A 10,348-nucleotide genomic window follows, 5' to 3' on the forward strand; every position below is an offset into this window, starting at 1 on the left:
GTTCTTCTGGACGACATCATCATTACAAACTTCTGTCAGAAGTGAAGTGTTTGAATTTTTTCACAAACAAACCATCCAGCTCAGAGAACAAAATCATCCACCTGAGCAAAAATCTTCTCTACCATCACAAAAAAATGTACATAAATATGTTAGATTGTGTGCATAGACACAATAACATAGATATATTGTTCACTTAAATATTTCATTCTAATAATTATCCTTTAACACCATATATTTTACATGGTATGCGATCTTCACTAAACATTTTCTTACTAAAGTCATTAGAAATATGTGATATGACATGCTCGTTATTTAAACTGTACACAAATAAAAGCAACCAATTTATATTACATAAATTAGTAGAAATAAACCAGAACGTCACAGTATGGTGATTTTCGTACAATCAATTTCTATTATGGTTTACTTTGGTTAAGCCCTTTTAACTTATTTGAAAGACAATGTTATTCGAACAGTAACAATTCGACTACTTCTTTGTAATATTATGATCACTAACATATCTGTGTACACGTGTACTCTTGATCACATGTGACAGCCTACACATATGTCTCTCTCGAGCTTTAATGTTGATAGAGTGAGTATCGCTCGATGAATCATTCTCTTCCGCATGTATGTATATACTCGATTCCTATTATCAGACTTTGCCTTGCCTAGCTGCGCCTTGATTCGATTTGACTATAAATTCGCCTCTATATTTGCCCTCACGCTTACATTCGCCTCTCTGCTTCAAATTCGCTCATTATGCTTGAAGCCTTGTGATCTGTTCTATCCGCTAATAAATTGTAGTCTCCGCTTCTTTTTGCCTTCTGAATTCAAATGTCGTTGGGATTTACATAGAATAACGGTTATCAAGATGATTGATTAACGAAGTTAAGCTACTACAACATTTCCATAATGTTGATATGAGTTCAAAATTACGTTTAAGTGTTTATTTCGGAGATTTTTTCTGCTCTGTTGAACTTACAAATCTATTAAATAGTACTATTTAAACAGAAAAACAATCCTCTTCAAAAAAAATCAAAACAAATAAATAACTTAATCTTTTGTAAAAATAAAAAGTTAAAAACTGCCATCATTTGCTTATAGCAAAGATGGATAGTGGTTAGCAGTAGAATCCAGGACGCGCGTTTCGTCCTATTTGGGACTCGTCAAGTGGGAAGATTCAAACAAATAATACGATGTGAAAAATATAGTTATTAATTAATATTATCTTCGTTTTTTTCTAGAAATAAGTATAAAACAATTTATCATGTCTAAAATTTTGTTAGAATGAATTTTCAGCTTATCTGTTTAATTCATATATTAAGAGTGGAATGTATAGTATGTCTGAATATTAGTTAACTGATCCTAGTTTCAGTTGTCTACACTTAAATGAACATTTAATAACGGATTATTCGTATGCGAATTTCTGGAAAAGATTTCTAATCGTTCTCTCTTTCGATCTCTCTCTCCCTCCTTTCCTACCTACCTACCTCCCTCCCTCACTCCCTCTCTCTCTTTCTTCATATATATATATCCACGAATTATTAGTTTTTCAGATAAAATGAATTACGTCAAAATCGTAGATTGATTATCAATGTCGAAGAAAGATAAAGATTCAGTAAAATGTCAAATAAACCAATAAACATGCATAGAAATAATTAAACACTCATCTATTGATGTACAAAGACTATAAGGTAATAATGATAAATCCATATTACAACACAGAAAAATGTACTAACTGAAATTAAGAAAATACTTCCGACTTTGTTAAGGCTGTTTTTGTGCTTTGAATCGAAAATTATAAATAAGTCTTTTTTATTTATTTAGGAAAATCCTTCTGGATAAGTTGATGTTACCGAATTACATATAAAGTGTACTAATGATGTTGGTGATATTGTGGACAGTTTAATTTCCAGTTTTTACATCTTTACGGTAGAAAATACTTAGTATTGAGCATAGTAAAAGTAAGTAAGGATAGGTAACAGTATTCAATAATTTTAAACAATAAACACATGTCATGATCTTAAGACTACGGTCTAATGCCAGAAGGTTGCAGCTAAGGGTTTTAGAACCCTATGGGCTTTAAGGTGGACATTCGCCGACTTAGATACTACCATGTTCACAACAGTATGAACAACCTTAATGAAAAATGAGCTTGAGAACTGTATTCAAGCTGCGAGCCCGTGCTTGAAAAGTGGCTCGGATATCCTGGAAAAAGTACAGAAAGCAGCAACTCCAGAACTCCGGGATTTACGATAACAAGAGTGGCTTGAAAAGTTAGACCTGCTTAAATTGTCCTAGCACAGATTAAGAGGTGATCTAATTTCGGTGTATAGGATACTAAGAAATGGTTCTGAACGCAATATATCCGCTCTTTTTCCCTACTAGAAATGGACATCTCAGAGGAGATAGCTGGCGAGTAGAAATGCCAAGAACGAACAAAATACTTGTAACCTACAGGTTTTCACACAGAGACATCACTTCTTGGAACCTTTTGCCTTAAGCAGTGGCGTTCACATCTTCAAATGAGTCATTCAAGAGAAGACTGGAGACTCACAGAAGCATAATAGAAAAGGAATAACATAGGCTGTAGGCTTTCTGTCCCTACTACACAAATCTAAATCTGAATCTGAAATGATATGATCCTCAGGTCAGCTTAAATTAGGGATATAGTGATAAGGTAGAGAGATTTAGTGTTTATCGACAATTATTTCTATTTTTAGGAAATGTCTTTAAAATTCGTTTCAGAATTAATAATCATTGTTTAAACGAACACATCTGATGAGGACCTTTTGGATCAAAATAAAGAAATGTTAATTTGTTCAAACTATTGTTTTTGCCGTTTTAATAAAAACAAGCCCATTTACTCATAAACTAATATATAAAACATAGTTATCAGGTATTATATTTCATTTGTTAGGTATTTCATTTGATACAGCTGTAAAGAGATTTACGACTTACATTTTTTCAGATCACTTTAATTGTCAGGGTGTAACTATTTGACTAAAATAAAAATTATTATCAAAATAGGGGTTTGTGGAGATTATAGAAATTTTATTAGTTGAATTAATGAGTCGATCTAAGTTAGACCACCGTGACGGACAGAGACAGACATATACCGCAAACAATGAATGAATGGTTGCACGAGATCATGGAGCGAGTGAAGTTAGATATTCACACCGTTGGATGACGACTCAGTGGTTTCGACGTTAGGCGTTCATGAGCGAGACTGAAGGTCATTGGTTTAAGTCTAGAGTGCAGGATCTTGGATGCGTACTACTGAGAAGTTTCATGCTAGGACGAAGCCGTCGTCCATCTCTTCTAGATTTTTAGTGGTGCTTTAGCTTTAATCGACTCATGAATTCGACTGTTAATATAAAAATATCAGCAGTCTTCTTAACTCGATATACTCTGATTTCATTTACACAAATAAATAGCACTTTATATACGATAAATAATTCAGAATTTTTCTAAACATTTGTGTCACATACTGATCATTTCTATTTGTCTCTACATTTTCACTCGGTTATTATTATGAGTATTTAAATTTTATACAGGTATTTTTTTGAGGCAATAAATATAAAGGCAAAGATGGATAGTGGCTATCAGTAGAATCCCCGAAGAGCGTTTCGTCATATTTGGGACTCGTCGGCTGGACGTACCTGCATTTCAGAATTGATGTTCACTGTGTGACTCGAGCCCAGTACAGTTAGCTTCAAACGCCATCGCCTTATCCGCTGAGTTCTTAAGTCCTGATAGCCACCTGCTTGTGCAATGAGGTGAAGTTATATTCATTGCTAGTCAATATCCATCTTTGCTTATAAAGCTTGTGACTTCAGGCAATATCGAGGCAGTCCCCACAGGATACACATATGCCAACAAGAGACTGATCAACTAACGATGGGAAGATACGAATAAACAACACCAAGTGAAAATAAATATATAATGTTTGTAACTATAATATGTTTCCCTATCCTCTATAACGTTCCATCCAATACGCTTCTCTAGTGTTTCTACAATTTTGATTTGGCTAGTTGTGAGTTTATGAGTCTCAGAAAATTGCAGCAACTAAGTGTTGGGTATGTAGGAACTGTGTGGATGTAGCCTATGATATCTTCTTACTTTTAAACATCAACAAGTGGCCTCTCAATGAAAATATATTAATCTAAATTAAAAAGTAAATCGTTTAGAATTAATATCATGAATGGATCAATGCTAGATAACTATTGAGAACCGTGGAGTACTGGTTGATTGTTTCGTTCTAGTATGGGACTCCTCAGCAGGGCGCAGCAGTCGAAACTTAACAATCTCCACAACTGTATAAATCAGATTTCACACATTCTGCTTTATATCTATGTATATGAAGGACATTGAACATATTGATAGTAAATTAAAGAATGTATCTTACACTAAATTATTCACACAAAATTCTATGTGAAAACAAATGTGTTTTAGAAAAAAATTATCCACTTTATCTAATCAGTTCTATGTAATTGATCAGTCAAATATTCGATGAAAAATGTGATTAATCTCATATTTATTTACATTTGTTTCAATATTTCTATCCAACTAAGATATAATTATAATCAATATAAATACAATTAATTATCTGAAAGGCCAGATGGTTATAAAATGATAAATGACTTTTACTAGGTTAGAAACAAAATCAATACTAGGCTATATAATCACTTTCTCAATAAAATATAGATGAAATTATAAGAGTTTCTTTTAAACTATTCATTAAAATATTGACGAGATAAGTATAGATTGTTTGTTAACTATTGAACCGGTCTATAGCTGATTATCATTCGCTTGACAATCGAAATGTTGTGAGATGATGGAGATTTGTAGCTCAGGTAGATGATTTTGGTGAAGTTTTGTTTTCTAAGCTAGATGGTTTGGTTGTGGAGCTTTTTTTGTTCTTCTGAACAACTTCATCAACATAAAATTCAGGAAGAAATGTCTTTTTATTAAATCCTACAAGAAAATCAATGAGCAGAGCACTTTAAATGTACCAGGTTTTGCCGAAGTATTTTCTGTATGAAAATTTTAACCAAATTTATGCATTTTAAAAATAAGCAGTTACTAATTTTCTTTCTTTCTTAAGTTCATTTTGTGATTATAACTTTGTATTTGTAAGACAGAAATGTTTATCGTCTCCTCAGTTTTGTCATTTAAACTACTCATATATTTAGCCGATATATAATCAACTGTCTGAACAGTTTTCTAAATCATTCTATAATTATTATACTTTGTTGATCACCAACCACATATTCAACCCATCTTGAATCAACACTTCTGGTGTTAAGTATATATAGTTGTATTGTTTCTAATGATCAATACTTTTGTCCCTTGGTTGTAAAAATGACTGTGACAGATCCATAATAGGCATTAAACTATTATTATTGTTCATACTTTCATTAAATAGAACTTTTAACTAATTTATATTCACTGTTATGTAATCATATTGAATTATATACAGATATTCTCTAGTTATAAACGCTATTTGTGATGCAAATAAAGGATTTTTCATATTAACTAGTACATTGGCAAACAAACATTCAGCTATGAAAAAGATAAACAACAGAACTACTAAAACGTTCATTTCTAAGCTAATAAAATGCATTAATCCTTTAGGTCATTTCTGATTGTCGTCAATTGATCTTCTCGTTAGGTTACTTCTGATTAGCTCTCTATATCAAAGTAAATATTTACTTCTTTAAATATTGATACCCCTAATTATACATTTCTTGAAAATTACATGACTCTATGAAATTGTCATGTGAGCTCATTTATTAACAACTTGCGTTCTAGACAGAAGTAAAGTGAGAGGTTAGGTGAATGCAGACATTATATTGCAGAATGTGCGTGCTAGCTCAATCCCAAATGTTAAGTGATACATCTAAAATTAGGCACGTCAGTGTTTGTGGTCGTTCATAAGATTCCTCAAGGTTTTCTGCGAATATCCGAGGATAGATATATGAATACGCATATGAGTTATATATACTTCTATTTAATTTGACAATTGCACAATTCTTTAATCTTAATCCTCTCACTAGAATACCTATTCGAGCCCGTGTATAGTGATTATTTTAGCATCTGAATAAAATGACCTCAAATGAAGTCAGTTCATTAATCTAATTTTTTTCCGTCATTATTTATCCGATGAAACAATCATAAACGCATAACAGTTTTATATTACATAAATGTCGTAGAGAACACATGATGCAAACTTGAAGAATTAGTCTTTAGTTACAAGTGGTTATCACATTAATAAAAATAATGGTAACAAAAGTATCTGAATATTTCAACTTGAGTAGTTGGAGAATTTCTATTACATGTATTCTTTATATTATCATCATTCAGAATATCATTTCCTCTTAGACAAAAAAACGTGATCTATATTAATGTGTAATTCATAACTTATTAGGTCCTATGTTTGGCTTATTTTTTATTCATAAGATAAGTTTTCGTGAGCTGTCAGTTGTCATAGCATTGACATATAGTCTCATGGTAGCTTAGTCGATTAAGTTTACTTGAATTTCTCTCAATAATTAAACTAACGGTTTTTTACCATGTTTTTCAAATGCATTAATATCTTGCTCTTGGTGGCCTGTTTAAACATCTCAGCTACTTGTTCCTGTCATCTAGATATTTCAAAAAGTTATCTAAATTCGTTTATTTTAATACATCATTATGGCTATTATTCGCAAAACCTATTCAGGTGAGTTTCTGAAAAGTGTACAACTTTTCGCTGTAAAAGTTACAAAAGGCATAATTAGAGATATCGTGTTTGCTGACGACATGCAACAAAAACAATGTACATTATTCAGATGTCGATTGACTGTAATGCTAACCTTTAATTGGTGATCAATCAGTATTTATCGTCAGGATCGATAAAGTAAGAAACGGAAACTTGTTGAAATACTTTTTGCCGAGAATTCTATATTTTACCAAAAAAATAATATCGAATAAAGCTAATAATAAATAAATAAATCTTTTCTGTTTGCTGAACTTGGTATGTCAACTTGGTATGTCAAAATATCACATAGTCTTGTGAAATATGCAGTAGGATGAAAATTGGTTTTAGTTCTTCCTGTATTTCTTTAGGATGAGACTTACCCTTCATAGTGAAATAATTTATAAAGTAATATTCCATTAAATTAGATTGACTAAATACGTTGGACGAGATATATTTACCAAAGGTGTACTGGTGGGTGAAAAATTGTGAGGAGTTTCATTTTCTACTGTTACATGATGTAAGCATATTGTTAATGAGATTCGTTTTTACATAAGACTTGCCGGTTTATCATTCGTCAGATATTATTATGTAGTTTATTTGTACTTACATGTGTTCAGATTAAATCAATTGATGGAATGAAAAACTGACACTAGAGAAGGCTACTTGTGTATTGCCGTTTTGTAATTAATTTACCTTAACCCATAGTTTCTGTATTTGCAAACAACACGAATTCTTTAATATTTGTATGCATGAAAACATGGAATATCTGACATTTCTTGAGTAATCAAATCACAAAAGCTTTTCTTCTTATACTGTATTGTAGATCAAGTAATGAAGGAAAACAAAATAAACATTATTAGTATGGGTATTGTGGAAATTATTCAATTTCATTGAGGATAAACATATTTAAGTTAGATAACCGTCAAAATCCTAGGAGCGCTAGAATGCGATTTCGTCCTCAGCAGTGTGCATCTGCAACTGTACCCCAGGTGGATGTAATCCAGTGCCTTTGGTGTCACGTACCAACGCTTAACCCTTGGAACACTGAATCGAGGTTTATTGGTTTTTAATATTAATAAAAACTGAATTTATCGTCAGAAATATTCAATTAAATAACAGCCACTAAAAACTCGACTGGTTTACGAAAGGCGAAACGATTTGTAACTACATTTTTTTGTTCAGAATCTCTGACAAACAATATCTACCTCTTAAATCAGTTTTTAAAACTTTTATAATGCTTAACCCGTGTAGGTTGCCCTGAATAAAAGCTTGTTGAAAATGTCACTGATCAGGTAGTATTTTTGTTTTTATGTTACGTTTTACCAATCAATCGGTCTCTTGTTCCGTTAAGTCATCGGCTTAGGTATATAAAAATTAACCAGATACTATTTGAAATGTTATTTCCTCACATATTCATTCAATTGTGCCTTTATTAGTTTCTGGTTTACCTTTAATAACCTTTGTCATCGTTATGAGATTTTCATTATTAAAATTAAAACGTGAAGTAATTGGCGAACTGAATTATATGAGTTTCTGTTATGTGTTTTTTCAACGAAATCTCAGTTTCAATTCAAGTAAGTTATTTGCTGTCCTATATAATTTTAAACAAGACGTGTATATGTTGTTTTAAATAGTATAATATCCAATCACACTAAAGACTTTTTTTCAGGTTACACTAATGATAGAGTGTGTAACAAAAATGGTTTACGATTTAATTTGTCTGAGCTCATAAAATCTGCAAAGAAAGGAATTTAAGCAGTCTTTTGAAGCTGAAATAAATCATTCTATTTTTGATAGTAATGCCAGATGATTGATTTGATAAACTCAAAAAATTAAGTATCAATAAAACTATTGACTCCACAAACTGGTTCATTTTTAATGTAAGTACCAAGAGTACTTAATTTACAAGATATTTTGGACATCTACTCTAAGTGACTGACATTCATTTATCAAGTTATAATATGGGTAATAATCTAAGTAAAATTGTATGGCAAGCACTGTGTTATGCATTGAAATGGTAAATCCATTCAGTTTACAATTACTCAATGTGCTATCATATTTGACAAAATGTAACATGTACTAATGATAAGTGTAATTTTAATGTAAAACAAATTACCTGGTTACAATTATGTTGAATCGCAATTTGTTGGCCAAAATTAATAATTGTTTTAACATTTCCCACTTTTTATATACAGTAAGATCATGTTAATCAAATGGATGTTATGTTAAAACTGAACTTAGTTTTTAACCTTCAACCTAACATTATACTTTCCAATAGTTATGATAATAGGTGTTTTTTCAGTTTTGTTTTGTTACGTTTAGTGGCCGGAGATCTGAATCCAATTGGATCGTATGTTGATTGCTGTGGTCATATAGGAACGATCCGCCAAATAGATTAGTAATTAGAGTGACACGAAAACACAATATCGATAAGATAATACTGTTTTAGCATGTCCACGTCACTAGTGTACTGGTTTCGATGAATGCGTCAGACTACAAATTGAGTAGCTTGAGGTGCTAGTCGACTAAGTCAACCACTTTGTCTGTTTATCGGACGCTTAGAATTCGAGATGTTCATCGTTTGCTTAGTAGTTTGTAGTTTAGTTAGTAGTCAGGCTTACCACTTCAATGGTGCCTTAATCTCTCTGATTTGATCGTATGGTCTAAAGCTGTGTTGTTTGTTGATTGAGCTAGCTTCACTGAGTTTGTTCATCGAAAATATGGAGTGCAGAAGGTTCTTCATCTATGTAGTTTGCTGTGTTAGGTTCGTCGTCAACGAACTGACCACTTAAGCGATGACGCAATCTCAATGATTTGATCGTATAGTCGAAACCTGTGTTATTTATTGATTGAGTTGGCTTATGTGTCTTCTCCACCGCGCGTTATTTAACTCCATTTCTCCGTCTGTTTGTTTGGATATTCATGACCGTGTTTGATTTATTTAACTCCACTATGCACTAACACAACTTAAGTTGATAATTATATACGAAGATAGCCGATATGAATATTTCAATGACAATCATTTAGACGATCTATATTCAATATTTATACGACTAATCATATTTTCTCTGCTTTGATTGATTTACTCACTTTTCATCTATATAAAGACAAATAAAAGAGAATTACATACCTTCAAATTATATTCAACATATTTTATAGTTGAGATCATGAGTCAATTGAAGTTAGACCACCAAAGAAAACCTGGAAGCACTGGGCAGCCGTTTCGTCTTATCGTGGGACTCCTCAGCAGTGCGTATCCACGATCCCGCCTGACAAGATTCGAACCCAGGACCTGCCAGTCTCGCGTCAAAGCACTTAACATCTAGACCAATGAGTCGGCAACCAACGGTGTTCATGTCTAACCTCAACTAGATCGAATGAATATTTTACACTATCAAAAATTAACAAGTTTCAACGTTCGTTTTTGTTTAAAAAAAAACGAGTTTACAATAAAACTACATTAAAACAAAATTAGTTCAGAACCTTTTTATCCTATAAACAATAAATAAATAAATGAATAATGAATATCATTATGATAAACCTTTTTTTAAATGGATTATAATTTATTTGATTTGTTCTAAATCCTTGTCCTATAGTCGGCAGAAA

This window comes from Schistosoma mansoni, chromosome 2, assembly GCF_000237925.1.
Source record: "Schistosoma mansoni strain Puerto Rico chromosome 2, complete genome".
Taxonomy (NCBI): domain Eukaryota; kingdom Metazoa; phylum Platyhelminthes; class Trematoda; order Strigeidida; family Schistosomatidae; genus Schistosoma; species Schistosoma mansoni.